The following is a 24,728-nucleotide window of genomic DNA, read 5'->3' on the forward strand; positions in this document are numbered from 1 at the left end:
AGCCCCATGCACACAGCAATCCTAGGCTTGGAGGCTGAATTTGCACTTTCCTTGTGATATGGGACTTCCCCAGTTTGAGACTGACATAGATGTTGCTCCTGGGCTGGTTGCCCAGGGCTCCTTGAAGAAGAAAATCCAAAATATCTCTAGAAGGATATTCCACAGGAATTACCACGGGGATTACCACAGAGGAAAAAAATTTGCTAAAGATCAGGCTATAATTTTTTTTAATTATATAGTATATGAGGTAAAGATCCAACATGAGTGAGGATCCAAAGCTCTCTCAGGATTCAAAGGTCTCTGCCATAGAAAAGCAGATATCATTTCCAAATTATTTTATTTATTTTATTTTTATTATATTTTTAGAGATGGAGTCTCACTCTGTCACCCAGGCTGGAAGTACAGTGGTGTGACCATAGCCCACTTCAGCCTTGACTTCCTGAGCCCAAGGGATCGTCCCACCTCAGCTCCCAAGTAGCTGAGAGCACAGGTACATGCCACCACGTCCAGTTTCAAATAATTTTATATTATCTGGAAGCTAGTATAAAAGAAATATTAAAATGACTAAAGAGATTAAAGACGGAATAAAATTCATAATGAAAGAATAAGACATTATGACAAAAGAACACAAAAAATTTTTAAAAGAACCAAATGGAAATCTGCAAATAAAAGATAAAAAGAAAAATTAATGGATTGGTTAAATAACAGATTGGACTCTGATGAAGAGAAAATTAGCTAACTGGAAGAAAAATCCTAGCATATTACATGGAGAGACTTTTTTAAATGTAAAAAACATAAAGGGTGGAAAGTAAGCAAGATGAAAGATGGTGTGCATAGGAGCCAAGAGAAAACTTCCCTTTAGAAGTTTTGCTGAAAAATCAACTAGAAAAAGGCCGGTTATTTATTTTATTTTATTTTATTTATTTATTTGCCTGCTAGACAAATTCTAAAAGAGCTTTAACACTGCCGAAAGGCAGGTTAATAGGAGAAAGGCATACAAGTGTATTAGCATGCACAGGACATGTACAGAGATCTGAAAAGCAAGATGCTTGACGCTTTTATACCATCTTGAAGTTACAGAAATAACAGGGGCTCAGAGAATGGCCCAAAACAAGTTTTGATGGTAAATCAGGTTATGATGGCAAGACCAGGTTATGGGAGGAATAGAGAGGAAGCCTGGCTAGTAAAGATGGTCTTGTTATGTAGAGGAAACCTCACAGGTGGCAGCCCTCAGAGAGAATAAGTAGTAAGTGTTTCTTTAGGCACTTAACGGTGTCAAATTCTCGGTTAATTTTTCCTGAATTGGACAAGGGAGAGCCTCAGAGAAAGCCTGGCTTTGTCAATGCAGATTTTCTCTACAGAAGCAAATCTCCCTAGAAAAGACAGCTTTTCAGCTATTCTTATATTTCCAGGCCTTCTGCACAGCTGTCTTGAAATATATAAAAGAAGTATATTTGGGGGGTGAAATATTTTAGTTTCCTTCAAGTGAGAGGTCCAAGATACATCTATTTAACAGGATTTCTAGAAAGGTTTATAGAGAAAATAAAGAAAATTCAAAGAGGTGATGTCTGGAATTGACACAAATCCTCACATCAAAGAGGGTGTGCAAAGAGGCCAGAAAGGGAAAAATAGAAATAAATCTGCACTTAAATACGTCAAAGCAAAACTGTGTAGCATCAAAAAGAGAATATCTTAAGATCAGTGGAAAATAAAAAATGGAATAATTGGACTTACAGCAGACTTCTCAAAAGCAACAACAGAGGCCAGAAGAAAATGAAATCATATCTTCAAGTATAATTTCAACCTAGAATCCTTTATCAAGCTAAGTTGTCATTCAAGAATGAAAGCAAAGTAAAAATAAATGTTGAAATCAACAAAGAATAAGAAATACCAAACACAGGCCCTCATAAGATAAAAGCAAATTAAATTGAAGAAATAATGGCAACAAAAGGACTATTAAACAAAAAAGTTGGTAAATATGTTCAGGCATGGTGGTGTGTGCCTATAGTCCCAGCTACTTTGGAAGCTGAGGCAGAAGGAATACTTTAGCCCAGAAGTTCAAGGCTGCAGTGAGCTATGATTGAGTTACTGCACTCCAGCTCTCCAGCCTGGGCAACTGAGTGAGACCTCACTTCAAAAAAAAAGTGTAAATAAAAATAAATATTGAATGTAAAAATCTTCTAATATTTCATTTGAAGAGTTTAAAAATAAGGTAGAGCTGAAATGTCAGTGTGAAAAATATGATTGCTTACAGTCAAAATGTACTAAGGTCTTTTTCTTGTTCAGAAGGATTCACTTTACACTGTGTAAGTCAAGTATGTGTGTCAAAAGGGTACAGGTAATCACTAAAAAAAATAGACTGCAAAAGAATGTAAAACTTCTAAATCAGTACTAAAAACATAAAAATTTGATCAATTCAAAGAAAGGAGAGAAAAGGAAATAAAAACGTAAGATATATATATATTTCCATAGGTTATTGGGGAACAGGTAGTGTTTGGTTACATGAGTAAGTTATTTAGCGGTGATTTGTGAGATTTTGGTGCACCCATCACCTTAGCAGTGTACACTGCACCCTATTTGCAGTATTTTATCCCTCACCCCCTTCCCACCCTTGCCCCCTGAGTCCCCAAAGTCCATTGTGTCATTCTTATGTCTTTGCATCCTCATAGCTTAATTCTCACTCATGAGTGAGAACATACGATGTTTGGTTTTTCATTCCTGAATTACTTCACTTAGAATAATAGTCTCCAATCTCATCCAGATTGCTGCAAATGCTATTAATTCATTCCTTTTTATGGCTGAGTAGTATTTCGTTGTGTGTATGTGTGTCAAAGTGTACAGGTAACCACTAAAAAAAAATAGACTGCAAAAGAACGTAAAACTTCTAAATCAGTACTAAAAAAATATATATATATATATATCACAGTTTCTTTCTCCACTCATTGATTGATGGGCATTTGGGTTGGTTCCACATTTTTGCAATTGCAAATTGAGCTGCTATAAACATGCAAGTGCAAATATCTTTTTCATATAATGACTTCTTTTCTTCTGGGTAGATACCCAGTAGTGAGATTGCTGGATAAAATGGTAGTAGTACTTTTAGTTCTTTAAGGAGTCTCCACACTGTTTTCCATAGTGGTTGTACTAGTTTATATTCCCACTGGCAGTGTAGAAGTGTTCCCTGTTCACTGCATCCATGCCGACATCTACTATTTTTTATTTGTTGATTATGGCCATTCTAGCAGGAGTAAGGTGATATCACATTGTGATTTTGATTTGCATTTCCCTGTTCATTGGTGATATTGAGCATTATTTCATATGTTTGTTGGCCATTTGTAAATCTTCTTTTAAGAATTGTCTATTCGTGTCCTTAGCCCACTTTTTAATGGGATTGTTTGTTTTTTTCTTGTTGATTTGTTTGAGTTCATTGTAGATTCTGGATATTAGCCCTTTGTCAGACGTATAGATTGTAAAAATGTTCTCTCATTCTGTGGGTTCTCTGTTTACTCTGCTGACTGTTCCTTTTGCCATGCAAAAGCTCTTTAGTTTAATTAAGTCTCAGCAATTTATCTTTGAAAAATATAAGATATGTTTCAAGATCAAATATGTAATATAGTCTAAGTAGTATTTAGAATTACACCCATACATTAGTATAATTTCATTTTCAGAAAAAATGAAGAGATCATAAAATACATTATGTAAATAGTCATAAAAAAGTAATACAACTAACTACCTACTAAATCACAGAGCCTATCTGATTAGATTAAAAATAAACAGACAAAATAATAATCCACATGAATGCTTCTTACAGGAGACCCACCTAGAACACAATGACACTGAAAGGCAGAAAAAATGAAACTATATATATATATATATACACACATATATAGAGAGAGAGAGATAGATGGTACCTGAGTTACAATGGTTCAACTTATGATTGTTTGACTTTACTATGGCGTGAAAGCAATACATACTCATTAGGCACTCCATTTAGTAGAAACTGTACTTCAAGTACTCATGCAACCATTTTGTTTTTCACTTTTAGTATAGTATTTAATAAATTACATGAGATATTCAAAACTTTACCATAAAGTAGGCTTTGCATTAGATAATTTTGCTAAACTGTAGGCTAATGTAAGTGTTCTGAGCATGTTTAAGGTAGGCTACGCTAAGCAATGATGTTCATTAGGTTAGGTATATTAAATACATTTTTGACTTGATGTGTTCAACTTATGATGGGTTCATCAGAATGTAACTACATTGTAAGTCAAGGAGCATCTGAATACCAGGCAAATTATAAACAAATGAAAGCTTGTATATTGGCATACAAAGTAGACAAAACAGACTTCAAGTATTTTGCGAAATAATAAAGGGTATTACCTAAAATTAAAAAGAAAATTCTCCAGGAAAATAGCATAATCCTATGCCTTTCTTTTCCCACAACATTATAGCTCCAAAACACACAAAACAAAAATTAAAATACAAGGAGAAATTGACAAATACACACCCACAGTGGAATATTTTAATGTCTCTTTCTCAGAAATTGATATATCAAAGAGATAAAAAATTAATAAGCATATAGATAATTTGAACAATGCAATGAATATGATTAAGCTAATGGAAATATATGGAAACTTATCCCAACAATTTGATTATAAATATTGACTTTCAAGAACAAATAAAAGTAAAAAAAATTACCTAGGCAACAAATCAAATCTCAGGAAATATCAGAGAATTGGTATCACATGGACTGTAGTCTCTGACCAACATCAACCCAAAAAACAGCCCAAAAGATCCCAGGCATCTGGAAAATTTTTAATTTCCAAAATAATTCATAAGTCAAAGAATTCTAATGGAAAATTAAATTTTAAAGAAATGGTCAATAATAAACATTAAGCTTGGGTTATATCTGAAATTTTTTTTAAGAAAGAGAGGGAGAGGTCTGAAATGAATATCATAAAACATAGTTTTTAAAGCTGGATGCTATATATAAAAAATGCTATTATATTATTTTCTGTATACTTCAAATAGTTTATAATTATTTTGAGTTTAAAAATGAAGTTACGGATTGAGGAGCCAAGATGGCCAAATAGGAACAGCTCCGGTCTACAGCTCCCAGCGCGAGCAACGCAGAAGACGGGTGATTTCTGCATTTCCATCTGAGGTACCATGTTCATCTCACTAGGGAGTGCCAGACAGTGGGCGCAGGTCAGTGGGTGAGTGCACCGTGCGCCAGCCGAAGCAGGGGCGAGGCATTGCCTCACTCGGGAAGCGCAAGGGGTCAGGGAGTTCCCTTTCCAGGGGTGACAGACGGCACCTGGAAAATCGGGCCACTCCCACCCGAATACTGTGCTTTTCCGACGGGCTTAGGAAACGGTGCCCCAGGAGAGTATAGCCCACACCTGGCTCAGAGGGTCCTACGCCCACGGAGTCTCACTGATTGCTAGCACAGCAGTCTGAGATCAAACAGCAAGTCGGCAGCGAGGCTGGGGGAGGGGCGCCCGCCATTGCCCAGGCTCGCTTAGGTAAACAAAGCAGCCTGGAAGCTTGAACTGGGTGGAGCCCACCACAGCTCAAGGAGGCCTGCCTGCCTCTGTAGGCTCCACCTCTGGGGGCAGGGCATAGACAAACAAAAAGACAGCAGTAACCTCTGCAGACTTAAATGTCCCTGTCTGACAGCTTTGAGGAGAGCAGTGGTTCTCCCAGCACGCAGCTGGAGATCTGAGAACAGGCTGACTGCCTCCTCAAGTGGGTCCCTGACCCCTGACCCCCGAGCAGCCTAACTGGGAGGCACCCCCCAGCAGGGCCAGACTGACACCTCACACGGCCAGCCAGGTACTCCAACAGACCTGCAGCTGAGGGTCCTGTCTGTTAGAAGGAAAACTAACAGAAAGGACATCCACACCAAAAACCCATCTGTACATCACCATCATCAAAGACCAAAAGTAGATAAAACCACAAAGATGGGGAAAAAACAGAGCAGAAAAACTGGAAACTCTAAAAAGCAGAGTACCTCTCCTCCTCCAAAGCAACGCAGTTCCTCACCAGCAACGGAACAAAGCTGGACAGAGAATGACTTTGACCAGCTGAGAGAAGAAGGCTTCAGACGATCAAATTACTCCGAGCTACGGGAGGATATTCAAACCAAAGGCAAAGAAGTTGAAAACTTTGAAAAAAATTTAGAAGAATGTATAACTAGAATAACCAATACAGAGAAGTGCTTAAAGGAGCTGATGGAGCTGAAAACCAAGGCTCGAGAACTACGTGAAGAATGCAGAAGCCTCAGGAGCCGATGCCATCAAATGGAAGAAAGGGTATCAGCCCTGGAAGATGAAATGAATGAAATGAAGCGAGAAGGGAAGTTTAGAGAAAAAAGAATAAAAAGAAACGAGCAAAGCCTCCAAGAAATGTGGGACTATGTGAAAAGACCAAATCTACGTCTGATTGGTGTACCTGAAAGTGACGGGGAGAATGGAAACAAGTTGGAAAACACTCTGCAGGATATTATCCAGGAGAACTTCCCCAATCTAGCAAGGCAGGCCAACATTCGGATTCAGAAAATACAGAGAACGCCACAAAGATACTCCTCGAGAAGAGCAACTCCAAGACACATAATTGTCAGATTCACCAAAGTTGAAATGAAGGAAAAAATGTTAAGGGCAGCCAGAGAGAAAGGTTGGGTTACCATCAAAGGGAAGCCCATCAGACTAACAGCGGATCTCTCGGCAGAAACCCTACAAGCCAGAAGCGAGTGGGGGCCAATATTCAACATTCTTAAAGAAAAGAATTTTCAACCCAGAATTTCATATCCTGCCAAACTAAGCTTCATAAGTGAAGGAGAAATAAAATACTTTACAGACAAGCAAATGCTGAGAGATTTTGTCACCACCAGGCCTGCCCTAAAAGAGCTCCTGAAGGAAGCGCTAAACATGGAAAGGCACAACCGGCACCAGCCACTGCAAAATCATACCGAAATGTAAAGACCATCGAGACTAGGAAGAGACTGCATCAACTAATGAGCAAAATAACCAGCTAACATCATAATGACAGGATCAAATTCACACATAACAATATTAACTTTAAATGTAAATGGACTAAATGCTCCAATTAAAAGACACAGACTGGCAAACTGGATAAAGACTCAAGACCCATCAGTGTGCTGTATTCAGGAAACCCATCTCACGTGCAGAGACACACATAGGCTCAAAATAAAAGGATGGAGGAAGATCTACCAAGCAAATGGAAAACAAAAAAAGGCAGGGGTTGCAATCCTAGTCTCTGATAAAACAGACTTTAAACCAACAAAGATCAAAAGAGACAAAGAAGGCCATTACATCATGGTAAAGGGATTAATTCAACAAGAAGAGCTAACTATCCTAAATATATATGCACTTAATACAGGAGCACCCAGATTCATAAAGCAAGTCCTGAGTGACCTACAAAGAGACTTAGACTCCCACACAATAATAATGGGAGATTTTAACACCCCACTGTCAACATTAGACAGATCAAGGAGACAGAAAGTCAACAAGGATACCCAGGAATTGAACTCAGCTCTGCACCAAGCGGACCTAATAGACATCTACAGAACTCTCCACCCCAAATCAACAGAATATACATTTTTTTCAGCACCACACCACACCTATTCCAAAATTGACCATATACTTGGAAGTAAAGCTCTCCTCAATAAATGTAAAAGAACAGAAATTATAACAAAAACTATCTCTCAGATCACAGTGCAATCAAGCTAGAACTCAGGATTAAGAATCTCACTCAAAACCACTCAACTACATGGAAACTGAACAACCTGCTCCTGAATGACTACTGGGTACATAACGAAATGAAGGCAGAAATAAAGATGTTCTTTGAAACCAACGAGAACCAAGACACAACATACCAGAATCTCTGGGATGCATTCAAAGCAGTGTGTAGAGGGAAATTTATAGCACTAAATGCCCACAAGAGAAAGCAGGAAAGATCCAAAATTGACACCCTAACATCACAATTAAAAGAACTAGAAAAGCAAGAGCAAACACATTCAAAAGCTAGCAGAAGGCAAGAAATAACTAAAATCAGAGCAGAACTGAAGGAAATAGAGACACAAAAAACCCTTCAAAAAATGAATGAATCCAGGAGCTGATTTTTTGAAAGGATCAACAAAATTGATAGACCGCTAGCAAGATTAATAAAGAAAAAAAGAGAGAAGAATCAAATAGATGCAATAAAAAATGATAAAGGGGATATCACCACCGATCCCACAGAAATACAAACTACCATCAGAGAATATTACAAACACCTCTACACAAATAAACTAGAAAATCTAGAAGAAATGGATAAATTCCTCAACACATACACCCTCCCAAGACTAAACCAGGAAGAAGTTGAATCTCTGAATAGACCAATAACAGGAGCTGAAATTGTGGCAATAATCAGTAGCTTACCAACCAAAAAAAGTCCAGGACCAGATGGGTTCACAGCCGAATTCTACCAGAGGTACAAGGAGGAGCTGGTACCATTCCTTCTGAAACTATTCCAATCAATAGAAAAAGAGGGAATCCTCCCTAACTCATTTTATGAGGCCAGTATCATCCCGATACCAAAGCCTGGCAGAGACACAACAAAAAAAGAGAATTTTAGACCAATATCCTTGATGAACATTGATGCAAAAATCCTCAATAAAATACTGGCAAACAGAATCCAGCAGCACATCAAAAAGCTTATCCACCATGATCAAGTGGGCTTCATCCCTGGGATGCAAGGCTGGTTCAATATACGCAAATCAAGAAATGTAATCCAGCATATAAACAGAACCAAAGACAAAAACCACATGATTATCTCAATAGATGCAGAAAAGGCCTTTGACAAAATTCAACAACCCTTCATGCTAAAAACTCTCAATAAATTAGGTATTGATGGGACGTATCTCAAAATAATAAGAGCTATCTATGACAAACCCACAGCCAATATCATACTGAATGGGCAAAAACTGGAAGCATTCCCTTTGAAAACTGGCACAAGACAGGGATGCCCTCTCTCACCACTTCTATTCAACATAGTGTTGGAAGTTCTGGCCAGGGCAATTAGGCAGGAGAAGGAAATCAAGGGTATTCAAGTAGGAAAAGAGGAAGTCAAATTGTCCCTGTTTGCAGATGACATGATAGTATATCTAGAAAACCCCATTGTCTCAGCCCAAAATCTCCTTAAGCTGATAAGCAACTTCAGCAAAGTCTCAGGATACAAAATCAATGTACAAAAATCACAAGCATTCTTATACATCAATAACAGACAAACAGAGAGCCAAATCATGAGTGAACTCCCATTCACAATTGCTTCAAAGAGAATAAAATACCTAGGAATCCAACTTACAAGGGATGTGAAGGACCTCTTCAAGGAGAACTACAAACCACTGCTCAAGGAAATAAAAGAGGATACAAACAAATGGAAGAACATTCCATGCTCATGGGTAGGAAGAATCAATATCGTGAAAATGGCCATCCTTCCCAAGGTCATTTACAGATTCAATGCCATCCCCATCAAGCTACCAATGACTTTCTTCACAGAATTGGAAAAAACTACTTTAAAGTTCATATGGAACCAAAAAAGAGCCCACATCGCCAAGTCAATCCTAAGCCAAAAGAACAAAGCTGGAAGCATCACACTACCTGACTTCAAACTATACTACAAGGCTACAGTAACCAAAACAGCATGGTACTGGTACCAAAACAGAGATATAGATCAATGGAACAGAACAGAGCCGTCAGAAATAATGCCACATATCTACAACTATCTGATCTTTGACAAACCTGACAAAAACAAGAAATGGGGAAAGGATTCCCTATTTAATAAATGGTGCTGGGAAAACTGGCTAGCCATATGTAGAAAGCTGAAACTGGATCCCTTCCTTACACCTTATACAAAAATCAATTCAAGATGGATTAAAGACTTAAATGTTAGACCTAAAACCATAAAAACCCTAGAAGAAAACCTAGGCATTACCATTCAGGACATAGGCATGGGCAAGGACTTCATGTCTAAAACACCAAAAGCAATGGCAACAAAAGCCAAAATTGACAAATGGGATCTAATTAAACTAAAGAGCTTCTGCACAGCAAAGGAAACTACCATCAGAGTGAACAGGCAACCTACAAAATGGGAGAAAATTTTCGCAACCTACTCATCTGACAAAGGGCTAATATCCAGAATCTACAATGAACTCCAACAAATTTATAAGAGAAAAGCAAACAACCCCATCAAAAAGTGGGCGAAGGACATGAACAGACACTTCTGAAAAGAAGACATTTATGCAGCCAAAAAACACATGAAAAAATGCTCACCATCACTGGCCATCAGAGAAATACAAATCAAAACCACAATGAGATACCATCTCACACCAGTTAGAATGGCAATCATTAAAAAGTCAGGAAACAACAGGTGCTGGAGAGGATGTGGAGAAATAGGAACACTTTTACACTGTTGGTGGGACTGTAAACTAGTTCAACCCTTGTAGAAGTCAGTGTGGCGATTCCTCAGGGATCTAGAACTAGAAATTCCATTTGACCCAGCCATCCCATTACTGGGTATATACCCAAAGGACTATAAATCATGCTGCTATAAAGACACATGCACACGTATGTTTATTGCAGCATTATTCACAATAGCAAAGACTTGGAACCAACCCAAATGTCCAACAATGATAGACTGGATTAAGAAAATGTGGCACATATACACCATGGAATACTACGCAGCCATAAAAAATGATGAGTTCATGTCCTTTGTAGGGACATGGATGAAATTGGAAATCATCATTCTCAGTAAACTATCACAAGAACAAAAAACGAAACACCGCATATTCTCACTCATAGGTGGGAATTGAACAATGAGAACACATGGACACAGGAAGGGGAACATCACACTTCAGGGACTGTTGTGGGGTGGGGGGAGGGGGGAGGGATAGCATTGGGAGATATACCTAATGCTAGATGACGAGTTGGTGGGTGCAGCGCACCAGCATGGCACATGTATACATATGTAACTTACCTGCACGTTGCGCACATGTACCATAGAGCCTAAAGTATAATAATAATAATAATAATAATAAAAAGAAAAAAAATGAAGTTACTTATTCTGCTTTATATAAATGTTATTTGTATCTCAATCATTGGAGGATTGGGTAAGGATTTGTTTTGTATTTGTTTTCCATATGGGATAGACAGGAATTTACACAAAATGCTTCTATCAGTGAACACAAGGCTTCACCCAATATGGGGCAACTGATTTTCCTTACTCTCCATGTCCCATTGTACTAGAGGCTAAAGGCGAGATGTTCCCAGTCTGGCCTCTAGGGTTACCTTCAGGTCTGTCAAAAATACCTCCTGCTGGTGACCAGAAAGGCTGCAAAACTGGTCATTTTTAAAAAGAACATATTGCAGATCACCCATGTAGAAAATCAACCTTGGGGGCAAGCCTCATGGTTGACAACATTCATGTTGACCCCACTTAAAATATTTTATTACATACTTCTGATAAAAAAGCAAAGTCTGCCTATGAGTTGGAGTTTTAGTAAACATCCTCCCTTTTTGAAGTGTGTTTTTAAAATAGTCATCCTAAGCAAAACTGAGAACTCCCTACCCTCTGTGACTCAAGTCTTAGGCAATCCTCAGATTCTCTTTCCCAGTTCTCCCAATTAAGTCCCGGGTGATTCCTGCTATCAGAATCTTATGTCATTATTGTCAAACTTGAGTACTGTATACCCTCTTTTTGGAGGAAAAATATTCTCCTGAGCCCCTAATGTTGACAAATTACTTTCATTAGAATACTACTTAAAAAATATATACAAATGTAAAACTAGATATAAACTCTTTATGCTAAACAATTGTAATACCAAAACAAATTTACAAATTAGAAACAAAACTACCAAACCAATACAGTTCAAATTAACAAGATTAATTTAATGTGACAATTAGTATTGTTTTGCTAAAATTGTACTGCAGTTAGAAATGATTGGCTTCCTGTTAGGTTCAGGCAATGGTAAGCACTTAGAGATGTATTGGAGGGCTGGGGAAAGGAAAAGTCAGGATATTTGCTCCCTCCCTTTTCTGGTTCTAGTCTAGCAAAGAAGCTCCTCCCTCCCTGATCCCACCTGGCTCCAGAAGGCAGCTTTTGCCATGGTTACTGACTGCATCCAGAAGCCCTGGTTTCCTGCCTCTGCTCACACTATCTCCTACCCAGATGCCTCCTGGTACTGATCTGCTGCTGCCACTAACCTCTGTTTTACCCCTGCATTCCCTGTTTGGTTTCTTCCTCTCTTCCAATACCATTGTGATATGGTTTGGATTTGTGCCCCTGCCCAAATTTCATGTCGAATTATAATCCCCAGTGTTGAAGGAGGGGCCTGGTGGAAGGTGTTTGGATCATGGGCGGGGGCATGGGGGAGATCCCCCTTGCTGTTCTCATGATAGTGAGTGAGTTCTCATGAGATCTAGTTGTTTAAAGGTGTGCAACACCTCTCCCTGCTCTCTCTTCCTTCTGCTCCAGGCATGTAGGATGTGCCAGCTTCCCCTTTGCCTTCCACCAGGGTTGTAAATTTCCTGAGGCCTCTCCAGTCATGTTATCTCTACAGCTGCAGAACCATGAGCCAATCAAACCTCTTTTCTTTACAAATTATCCAGTTGCAGGTAATTCTTTAGAGCAATGCAAGAACAGATTAATACACATTGTTTTTTTACTAGTTTCCAATAATAAATTCCCTTTATTAAACTACTATTCTTATCATACTCTCTTTTCCTGACCGACCCCAGGGATACACAGATTATACGTAAGAGTGGAAAGAGTTGGAGAGCAATCAGATTTCTTCCTTCATCCATGTGTATTTATGCCAATTGTTGTACTTTTAACTTCCCTCTTTTTTACACTTCAAAGTGCCAAGAATAAACCAAAAAGAGGAATCTCTCCAAAAGTGTATATAATTGTTTTATGTAGAAACCATTTTTGTTCCCTAAATTTCCTGTGGCTCCATATGTCATCAGAAGGGATTCAAAAGGAAAGCATCTGTACCACAAAGGGGAAGCACACCCAAACAATGGATGAGTTCCATCTGCAGATTCCAATTTGAGAAGAATGGCTGAGCAACCTTAGATATATCATCCCCAAAGCAACTAATAACTTAAAAGGGAAATCCGAATATTCATTTCCCTTGAAAAAATAGTGAACGAATTGAGGTAACCAATTCTTTTTTTTTTTTCTTCCTAGAGTTCTTTTAACATTACATGATTCTTCAACATTTTTCTTTACTGAGTTGCACCACCAGATAGACAAGGAAGAAGTTAATGTCCACACTTGAATATGAAAAAGGGAGAGGGGAATTTTAAATCAGGAAGTATGTCTTTAAAGGAACAGCATGAGAGTAAATAATTTATGATAGAACGACCAATGTTTCTTCTATCAAATGCCAAGTTTCTTACTTTCTCTAATGTAGCTTTTACGTTATATAGGTACCAGCTCCTACTTTTATCAATTCTCAAGGCCATGAATATTTAATGGGTTGGGAAAAGTATGGCTCCTCCTAAGAGTCTGAGAGAAAGAGAGCCAGCATGTTTAATGTTTATTACAGAAATTAACTGATGGCAGGACATTCCTTGCAGGTCTTCAAACCAGCAAAACATGGGAGGTTAAGTTGATGCCAGGCTCCACTCCGGACAATTAAGACAGAATCTCTGGGGGTGGGTTTCAGGCATTAGTATTTTTTAAAATTTTCCCACATTATTCTAATGAAGCCACTAGCCTCAGCCAAACATTAAAAGTTACCTTGGATACTACCTTTTTATTGGATTCTGTTTTCTTCCTCATAAGAGTTTGTCCATTTCTCCCCCTCATTCTTTATTATTTTGAATGACATTGACATAAGTGATACTAGAGCTATAATCAACTTGAGATTTTGTTTTACCTGCCACTTGATAAAAGAAAACACAGAAGGAAAAATATGAGTCCTTTTAGGGGTAGGGGGTGGTGATTATAGTGATGCCTGCCAGAATCCTCAGATAGCTGAACTGTGTGACTTTTACCTCAAAAGTCACTATCAAGGGACCGTGTATCAAATCCACTGTCCATTGGCCAATCATTTTGTGTAGTCTTTTTTCTCAATATCTTCAGGCTGTTAGCACATAGTATCAGACACAACCTGTCAATCCTCATCACATTAGAAATGTCCCAGTTCACATTCTCCAGAGCCCATGTCTCTTATAGGGTTGAAATCTTAGCACTCATTAGAGCAACACCACATTGTATATATATATATATCTCCCAAGACAAACACCTCACAAAGAATAAACAATGGCTTAGCCTGGGGATCCCCTAAACATGCTTGATAGTACACCTAATAGAAGTTTAAATAAGAGTTTAACATTTTCCCCATGATCCAATGGATCATCTTGCACCTCGCCTGAGGTGCTCACACCTCACTCCAGAGACCACTGAGCCAGTCTACTGGATAATGCTGCCTGACAAACAATTATTACTGTTGTGCTTTGAGTTGTCCCTGAATCTAAATATTATAGCAGAAATTGTGAATGAGAGTTGTTCAACAATGCAAACAAGGTAAATAGAAAATTCTTCATCATCACCCATGAGTTACTTGATGAAAAATTCGAACGGAATTTTGTGTTAGTACCAAACGTTTCCTGTTACCATCAGGGCTAGGCCTCTAGGACTTCCCAGGCTCCAGTCTGATCCTCTGAACAATTTTACTCAAATCACTTTTTGAGCTGTTTATAGCTATTTTCATCACTGTTTCAGTGGTCACTCTAAACCAAAAAACGACCTCTAGGTTTTCTTGCTCAAGTGCTACATTCTTCAAAAGAATGCACTAGGAAAGTTCTGGCCATAATTTCAAAGCAGATTTTCTCTCTACAATAAATACGTGTGTTTAAAATATAAAATGTTCTCCGTGAGGCATCCTTTATGAAAAAATGCAGTATAGCAAGGACTTTGGCAAGTGGATTGATTCTGAAAAAATAAAAAGGGGCACAGGAAAATTTCATCAAGGTCACTGAAAGGGGGAGAATGAGCTGAAATGAGCAACTACAGAGATTTGAGTCATGACAATTAAATAATCACAGAGTTTGATTCTGATTTTGCAGCAGAGGAAACTGATCTGCCCAAGGTCATGCTCTAGTTTAATGGCAGAACAGAAAACATCCGCAGACTCCTAGCTCCCTGTCCCTTCTTTTGGTCTATAATATAATTACTTCCTTAATTATTTATCTTCCATTCTCTTTTCTATCAGCCTTAGATAAGAAAGCCAAGACATTTCTTTGGTTGCCTTGTAAATCATCCTTACTTCACAAAGACCCATGCCTCCCCCTTGGGTGTTTCTTTTTCCTGTGGTCTTCCCATAGGAGAAGGCTTTGTATTCCCAACTGCAGGGTTCCTGTCTGCCTCGTTGGAGAGTCCTTTCATCACTGCAGTGCGTGGGCTGCCTGTCTCTAAAAATAAGATTCCATTTATTTGTTTGGTACAAGGAAAATCAATTATGATACAGTTCTCACTGTGGAGATATTCTCAGACAATATTTTAACTGACTCCCAAGTTCTATTTTAAAAGCAACATAACCACAGAAGCACAGAATTCTGGAGATTAATAAGTCTGCAGAGTTCATCCAATGTGGTTCCTTACCATTTGGGGATCATAAAACCCTTTAAAAATATGATGACAGCTACAAAAACTCTCTCCAGAAAAAAAATATACATACAAAGTTATATATGAAGACATACATACAAAATTCGTACAAAAGCATGCAATGTTGTTCACTGGCCAGGAGGCTAGTCCCTGGATCCCTGGGTTAAATACCCCTTTGTTGACTGAGAAGGAACCTAAATCCCTATGAGGAAAATTAATTTACTGAGCACAGAGCTAGTTAGTGGAAGAAATAGTACTAGAACACAGTTCTCTTCTTCCCAGTCCAGAGGTACACTATAGGATGACAAAGGTGAGTATGTGATTTATCATCTAAACCAGGACACTTTAGAAAATGAAAAGGTGGGCTATTGACGATTAAGACAACAGGTGTAAACTGAAACCCTTTGGGGCAAATCAGGACATACGGTCACTTCAGTCACACCAAAAACAGATAACCTCTTAGACCTGACAGAAAGCCAAAACCTCCCGAGAAAAAAATAAAATGTGAACTTGCCATACAACCTCTGAGTTTTTATTCTACATTGCTTTTTTTTTTTTTTTTACATTTTTAGAACAATGTAGAGTTTTATTCTACATTGCTTTAAAGAGACCAAGCTTCTACCCTCTTGTCTGAGTTCTCATTAAATGCATATCACACATCCCATGAATATAACATACAAAGGAGATTATTATAACACTTTATAGCAACAGGATTTAAGTTTCCTCCCAAGGGGCATCTCAATCAATTTTAGGTTTTTTCAGCAACACGGTAGTGAACATCAGAACTTTCTCTTTGCTGCTGTTGGTAAAGTCAGTTTCACTCCAGAGGTTTGACCATTTCAGTCTGACTATGCAAAGAAAAGATAAGAAAAATTGATTCCATTGTAAAGAATCTCCCTAAAAGTCTAAAAAATTCATATCAGTCTCAACCTTCAGACATTATCTCAAGCAGTAAGCATATTCCAAAAGGCCCCAAACTTCCAGTACTTTCCCTCGTCAAAGCCACACTCATGCCCTTCACTCATTGGCTGGCCTCTCCTCTAAAGGGTCAAGTGACTGTGTCCATGCATCATGTTCTTAGAAAGTTATTATAATATCAAGACTTTAAAAGAGAGTCTGTTTCTCAGCTTAGTGATATTTAACTATCCTAGCAAAGCCTCCAGTTCTGAATTAAATTACTACAGTCTACTTTGGGGCCCCAGATCAGCCACTCTCACTGGCTATGTGTTAAAATTATATAGTGAACTTTCAAAAAACTCTCACACTTGGGTTCCACACCTGGAGATTCTGATTCATTGGCTACAGGTTGGGCCTGAGCATAATCCTTTTTTCCAAAATTTTCCCAGGTGATTCTAACTTGCAGCCAGAGTTAAGAACTACTAACTACTGCCTTCAAGAAAAGCCAGTGGGCATTCCATAGGGAGTATCGACTGGCTTTTTCCTTTTCCCTTAAAGCTAGGGGAATGCAATGGGACATGATCTGGCACATATTGGAGATGAGCTGGTGGGAAGGGGAAGAGGGCTTAAAGAGCTAACGTACAGTCCTAGTAGACAGTAGTCTAGTAAATAGGCACAGCTGTACACAAACCATCTGCATCGACCCAAGTGGGTCTTGGGCGTTAACAGCAAAGATCCTCAGAAGAAATCTCCTTGGCACTCAGGTACAAGAAATATCACATTCCATCATTTTCTAAATTAATATGTAATTGGCTCACCCCACACCTGACAGTTGGTGGAGACTCCAGCTGCAATCATTTTTCCATACAACCCTTCTCTACTTTTGCCTATACTCCCTCAGCCATATCTACACATCATAAGCCTCAAGGATTATGTCACTCGAGAAAACGGAACAAATGCCCCTTTTCTTCTTGCCCACTCCCATGTAATCGCTGTCATCTTGATGCTTATTCATAATGCCACTGGTGTGTGGCATTCTCCCCTAGGGAGAATTGCAACTCCATATTGATCCAGGAGACATCAGAAGGGCAGTGGCAAAGAACAGGCTGCTACTCTTTGCCTACTCTTTGCCTCCCTACTGAGGGAGAAAAGCCCTGCAAATTCTGGGGCACTTCCTTAGAAAAGAGTTCTGTTTCCTGAGATTATAGCAAAATCTCTTTCTCATCTTTCTGTTTCCAACAATAAGTACTTCTCCAAAAGTCTGCACCTCCTCTTCTCTTCTTCCCACCATCACCATGAAATCTGTAATGATTCAGCTTGACTCCTTTCATGCACCTTCTTAAACTATTTAAGTTACTATCTACTGTGAGTAGACACCACTATAGCTAATCCTTCTAAAGAAAGAATGTGTCAACAAAAAGGCAATGGCAACATAGAAAACCCAGGTGCTAAGAAGCAAACTTAGCAATCTATGTCCAACTTAGTTGGACACACAAAGATATATATGAAGACATATGTACAAAACTCATACAAAGATCTGCATGCAATATTGTTAACTGACCAGGAGGCCAGTACCCCCAAAAAACAGAAATTCTGAATCAGGGCACTGAGGTGTGCTTGCCCTTAGAGAGGTATACTCAGCTGAGAGGCAAGAGTATTTCATAAGGTCTCCCCATGGCCTGGATGAAATCTTACTCCAGATAGTTTAATTACCAAGGAACCTTAGGTATACTCACCCGGCTTCCCAGGTATCTTGACATAGGGAAAGTAATGGTGGTGGTGGAAACCATCAGGAGCTGAGATGCAAATACTCTGGTCTCTTGGAATGCATCCTGTCCCGTAAGTTAATAAAATAGTAGTCTGTTTTTCTATTAGTTGCATTCAAATTTAATTATGCAAATGTCTCTGCAAGTCTGATCTTTTCTATGTATCCTCATATTTTATTTTTGTGCTTGCAAGAATTAAGCTTAAACAACCTTGTGAGGACTTTTCATAGTCAACCATTTGGCCTTCCTTCTCCTGGAAGCACCTCCTCCCCTCCTCAGTGTCTCCAGAGCTATTGCCAATGGAGTCACCTTAGGCTTTGTCCACTTCTTAGAACTTGTGAACAGATGAAGGGGACCCCTAACATGGCAACAACAACAACCTGGAAGTGGAGAGTGCAAAAAGTGACAAATCTGCTTTTTACAGCAGAGGCACTCAGGTGCCGGACCCTACAGTGTGCAATAACCATGGGGATCCTGGATACTTTGCATTGCAACCATAAGAAGTCTCAATATGCTGTGTGTGTCCTCTAGTGCCTGGCACATGGCAGACGCTCCACATTATTGTATCTTGTGCACATTCTTTCCCTAAATGGGCATCCCAATATCTCAGGTTTAAAAACAGCCCAGCAATATCGATGTGCTACAATACCAATGGATAAATAGACCTACATAAAATACTCATTCACAGATAGTGCCCGAGGCCTCAACCTTTTGCATTATATGGACAGGGGCCTGAGCTTACACTTAACTGGCAAAGGAAGTTTGCTTGCAAAGCAATGTTTGACCCATTGAACAAGGAGTGCCCCAGGCAGAAACTAAAATGCTATAATTCAGTTTTAGAGAACTGCTTAAGCCACACAGGTCTTTGGACCTGAGGTTTAGCCCAGCTCCATGATTGGCTGACCCACTGTTCTCTACTATATTTGTCTCTTGATCTTTGACTTTACTTTTATAAGTAATGCAATCATTCTAACTCTAATTACTTAGAGCAAATCGTTTACTTTGGCCATCAATTTTTTTTACCAGCAAATTTTTAAACTACAACATTTTTATTTCTGTATCTAAAGATTAAGGTAGACTCATTCTCTGCTACTGTGCTACTTTTTAATTTTTTTAAGAGGTAAGGTCTTGCTCTGTCATCCACTCTGGAGTGTGGTGGCATGATCATAGCTCACAGTAACCTAGAACTCCTAAGCTCAAGGGATCCTCCTGCCTTGGCTTCTCAAAGTGCTGGGATTATAGATGTGAGCCACTGCACCTGGCCAGAACTTTCTTTTTTAAACTAATTACTATGCACAAGCCCTTTGCTATACATGTAATCTCATTTAATCCTTTTGATATACTATCTCATACTCCCATAAATTCTATGAGGACTCATTACTTCAATTTACAGATGAAGAAATGGAGGCTCCAGGACATTCGGGTACGGGGTCCATGAAAAACCAGGTGTCCATAGCTCCAAGCATATGTTTTGCTCCTTTGTGTGACTGCAGAAAAATATAATTTTGTAGTCAAGATTCCCAAAGGGAACAAAAAAGCCACATTCATTTCACCTATTATAGTCCTTGAAGACAGAAACAAATCAATTATCACCTCATTTCTGACAAAGAATCATAGAGTGTGTCTCTAGATATGTTGGTCTGACGCTGACTGATTTATGCTGTGCGGGATTGGGCAGGGCACAAGCAAAAGGTACCATGACTCTGGGGAAGTGGTGGGTGGAGAAAGAAAGGGCACATTGCAAGATAGCTGATACAGAATATTCCGAAAAGTTGTGTTTCAGTTTCCTGTGAACTTGTCTCATTTTTTTCAGTAAGTATTCTTCCCTAAACTGTACTGTCTAAATGTCACAGGTAGAATTTGTTCAGCTATGAGGGCATCCCTTCTAGTAAAAGTTTGGAGATGTGTTAGTTACCTAGAGCTGAAAAAAGAATCACTCCAAAATGAAATGTGTTAAAATAACATTTATTATTTCATGGTTTCTATAGACCAGGAATCCAGACATGGCTTAGCTGGGTTCCCTGCTTTAGGATCCAACAGGTTATAATTAAGATGTCAACCAGGGTTGCAGTCATCTCAAGGCTCAACAGACAGGAAAGAACTCACCTCCAAACTCACTCACATGGCTATTAGCAGGACAAAGTTCCTCACCAGCTGTTGGACTCAGGGTCTCTGCTCCTTGCTGGCTGTTGGCTGGAAGCTACCTCAGTTCCTTGCTATGTGGGGCTCTCTACAGGACAGCCTACAACCTGGTAGCTTGCTTCAGCAAAGCAAGCAAGCAGAGAGGACTGGAGAGAGCGCAAGCAAGACAGAAGAAGTCACGGAAGATTTTTGAAACCTGTGACAGCTAATTTTGTGTGTCAGCTTACTTGGCCGCCCAGATATTTGGTTAAGCATTATGCTGGGTGTCTTTGTGAGGATAAAATGAACATTTAAATTGGTAGGCTGAGTAGAGCAGATTGCCCTCCTCAACATGGGTGGACCTCATCCAATCAGTTGAAAACTTGAATAGAAGCAAAGGACTGACCCTCACTCAACCAAGAAGGAGCTCCTCCTGCCTGACTGCCTTTGAACTGGGATATCAGCTGTTTCCTTCTTTTGGTCTCACACTGAAACACTGGCTGTTCCTGGGTCTCGAGCCTGCCAGCGTTTGGATGAAAGCTACACCATCAGCTTCTGGGTCTCCAGCTTGTAGACTCCACCTGCAGATCTTGGGGATCTTGAGACTTGCCGACCTCTATAATTGCATGCTGTACATTACGTGTTCAGTTTCTCTGGAAGACCCTGACTAGTACTTAATCTAACCTTGGAGGGGACAGCCCATCACGTTTGCCATAGTCTGTTAGTTAGAAGTGAGTCACTTGGTCTAGTCAACACTCAAGGAAAGAGGAAGATGACACGTGTTGTGGGGTACCAGGAGGTGTGGGGTACCATGTTAGAAACAGGCCTAGTGCAGTGCATCGCCTGCCAAGTTAGAATGAAGAATGGAGATAACTGGAGGTGTGTGGAGCTGGCAGCAGGAGAGGAAACAGAAGAGGAGTTTGCATGTGGCCTTTGAAGTTACCCACAGAGGTCACCTTTTAGTGCTTTCTCTCTGACTGGTTAGGGATTTGCAACCCAAACCTAGGGTTTCATAGTGAAACAAAAGCATAAACCATAATCAGCATCCGGATCTGGCACATAGCAGAATTTGGCAAGTCTCAAAGCCTGTGGAGATCCAGGCACAGCAGAAAAGCGTAGATTTGGACTCAGAGGACCCAGATCAGAGCTCCACAGAGTCACGCAATGAACTTGGCCAAGCTGTACGAGGACTCTGAGGTGGGGCTCTGTCTTCCCATCTGTGAAATGAGACTAATGGCACCTTCTTCACAGAAATGCTGAGAACATTAAATTAAATTCTCATTTCCTTAAAAGTGTTCCATTGAAAGCTAGTTCAGCAAAAATATGACTAGACAGAAAAGGATTACACTAACCATTCAATGTGAGAAATTCTGGGTTAAAAGGTTAACCAATCCTCTTCCTACATCATCTGAGGGTCATTAAGAGATACTGAGTATTCTGGCCCTGCAAAAGAAAGGCGGATGAGTCAGCGTTAACCAAACAGATTTGGCTACCACACTTTTTCCAAGAGAATTTTATGTGATTTGTGTTAAATAATGAATTAAATAGCACAGGTATAAATGCCTACCCATGGAGCCTGGCAGATCACCCACATGTAGTCAGTGTATGTTGACTCTGAATCAGATTATAACGCAGTAGTCATGGCAGTAAGCCACACTGAGGTGACCAGGACTGAAATCACAGATGTCGTAGCATTTGGGTAATAGAATAAATCAATCTCCTGCTACTAGATGTGACTATCCTGTGGATAAATAGCGGGCCTACTAGGTTGGGCTTACTAGGTAGTGCTCTGATAGATTCTCTCTCTTTCTCTCTCTCTCCATATATATATAATATGTTTTCAATGGCTGCATGGAGCTTTAGTTTTTATTTTTATTTTTCAGAGACAGAGTCTCGCTCTGTCATCCAGGCTGGAATGGAATGGTGCAATCACAGCTCACTGCAGCCTTGAACTCCTGCGCTCACACAATCCTCCCACCTTAGCCTCCCAAGTAGCCGGGACTACAGGCACATGCCACTACACCTAGCTAATTTTTTTTATTTTTGTAGAGACTGGATCTCCATATGTTGCCCAGACTGGTCTCAAACTCCTGGGCTCAAGCAATCTTCCCGCCTCATCCTCCCAGAGTGCTGTGATTATAGATGTGAGCCACCCCACACAGCCCTGATAGAGTATTTTTTTTGAGAACATCAGGCCAGACCATACTCCTGTAGAAAGGGAAGAGGTTTACTCCTGATAAGAGAGGCTAGTCCCAGTGTCACACTTATCTGAGGAGGAGGTGGGAAAATTGCACTCTGAAGGCAGGCCTTAGCCGGATAGGACAGAATCCCTAGCCTTTCTTTCTATCTCCCTCTGAACTTTGAGTTGGCTCAGTTGGCTTGGGAGTGAAGTTTAAAGATGGCTTTGGACACACAAACCCAGCCCTGAAGAAGGCAAGAAGGCATCTGGCAAGATATCTCAAGCTGAAGACTAACACATCTTACTTTACAAAGTGTATTTCTCATTTTATGTTCCTCTTTTACTTGATGTTTTTGTTAAAAATCTAGCCTTCTGTGGGAGCCTTTAAAAATGCTTCAGCTGTGCTGGAGGAACTAAGGTCATGCTGGGCTGGCATGCTAGGAGAGGCATGTCATCTGAGGCCAGCATCATCATGTCTGGTGTGACTCTTGGAGTGAACTTCTCCGTTCACATCCCTGGCCCCTTCCCAGGGACTTGCCCCGATTCACTGAGGTGAGTTCCAGAGGTCATGTCTTTACTTGGTGACATGAGCCAGGGCTACTTTCTTCAGGGCTGAATGCCTAAATGAAGCCGGGCTAATCATATTGTCTCTCCTGGAAATGTGGAGATTTGTGTTCAGAGGACTGGCCCCTGAGGGTCCCGGAGCTGAGCCACAGAGCATCCTAAAGGGAAAGTCCAGATATTCCCACAGTTAAAGTCTGTGGAGCCTCCCTGCTTCTTACCCTGCTGAGGTTTGGTTTTTAAACTCAGATCTTCTCAATAAATTTTTCTTTTTACTTAAACTGGACAAAGTCTGTTTCTCCCCCTTTAATCAAATGAATCTCAATTAATACACAGCAGCGGCAGTCAACTTTTTTTTTTTAAAGAAATCTCCAAAGGCAAGGTAAGTAGTGGCGTATATTAATAGTAGGCTTGAAGCTCTACCATTCAGTGGTAACCCTGGAGAATCCTAAGTAAAATAGAGGTACAGTTACCAAATAATCAGGGTAGATCCCAGGAGTCAAAATCTGGGGAGAGTTAGCCTCAGGGAAGCAGAGCCATGATGGACCAGCAGCTGAGCACCAAGGAGAAAACAGAACACAAACATTAAACAGGCTGCCCAGTGGATGGTCAAAATAGGGGACAGGTGTGAGCAGAGTTTAGCTAAGGAGCTAAAGTTCAGAGGAATGACCTCAGGCTTAGACAAACTGAAACTCAGGGCAGGGACACAAGTCACGGTGACAAAACACTACCCAGTGGGATCATAGGTCAAAGCAGAAGCCCAGTTACCAGAACTGGAGCATGAAGTCAGAGCAGGGCAGCTCATCAGTGTGTAACCCATGCTGCCGGACTCCTCAGTTTCCCAACAAGGGACAGGTCTGGTCCCACAGTCTGGAGCAGGGCTAAGGCGGCAGGCAGGGGTGAATAACAAGGCAGCCAGGGTGTGGGGACAGGGAGTCAGTGCTCACACTGTGATCTCACAGCCTTCTTCTCCACAGTGACACAGCCCTGGGGACTCTGCTCAGCCCCTGAGCTTCCAAGCAGAAAGGGCTGTAAGAGAGGATGAAGTAAGTCAGGGAAATGGAGCCACCGTCATCAGCCTGGAGCCCTTGTCCTGCATGGAGTGGCATGTGGGGGCGGAGGAGAGGGAGAGCTGCTTTTGTTTGTTTATTTCCTCATAGCAACTCACAAACTTAGCCAAATACAGATAAAAATGAAGTGCATGAAAACTTTCCTAACTTCCTAACTCAGAATCGTTACTAAATATATAGATCAGATGTAGGCGGACGTAGGCAGAATTGTAGGTTCCACCTAACAGTCCTCAAACACTGCTGCCCCTGTGCCCCTCCACATAGAAAGAGCTCCCAAAGGTCACCAGGATGTGCTTGCCATTTTGCTTAGTATTTTCTAAAATAATCAAAATGGAAACTGAAAATTCACCTTCCTCATGTCTCCTAACCTCAGAGGAGCCAAGCACAACTGGAGAGGTTTGGTCGAAGTTGATGATTGATTAGTTATCCTCTCTTTGGTGCCCTCTCTCACCTTACTCTTCA

At 40.2% G+C, this 24,728-nt stretch overlaps 1 pseudogene; it reads right to left on the bottom strand.

Annotated features, from left to right (window-relative positions):
• Positions 1–888: 888 nt before the first annotated feature.
• On the bottom strand, positions 889–966 carry LOC129032241 (U7 small nuclear RNA; annotated as a pseudogene).
• Positions 967–24,728: the final 23,762 nt, after the last annotated feature.

This window comes from Pongo pygmaeus, chromosome 11, assembly GCF_028885625.2.
Source record: "Pongo pygmaeus isolate AG05252 chromosome 11, NHGRI_mPonPyg2-v2.0_pri, whole genome shotgun sequence".
Classification (NCBI taxonomy): Eukaryota; Metazoa; Chordata; class Mammalia; order Primates; family Hominidae; genus Pongo; species Pongo pygmaeus.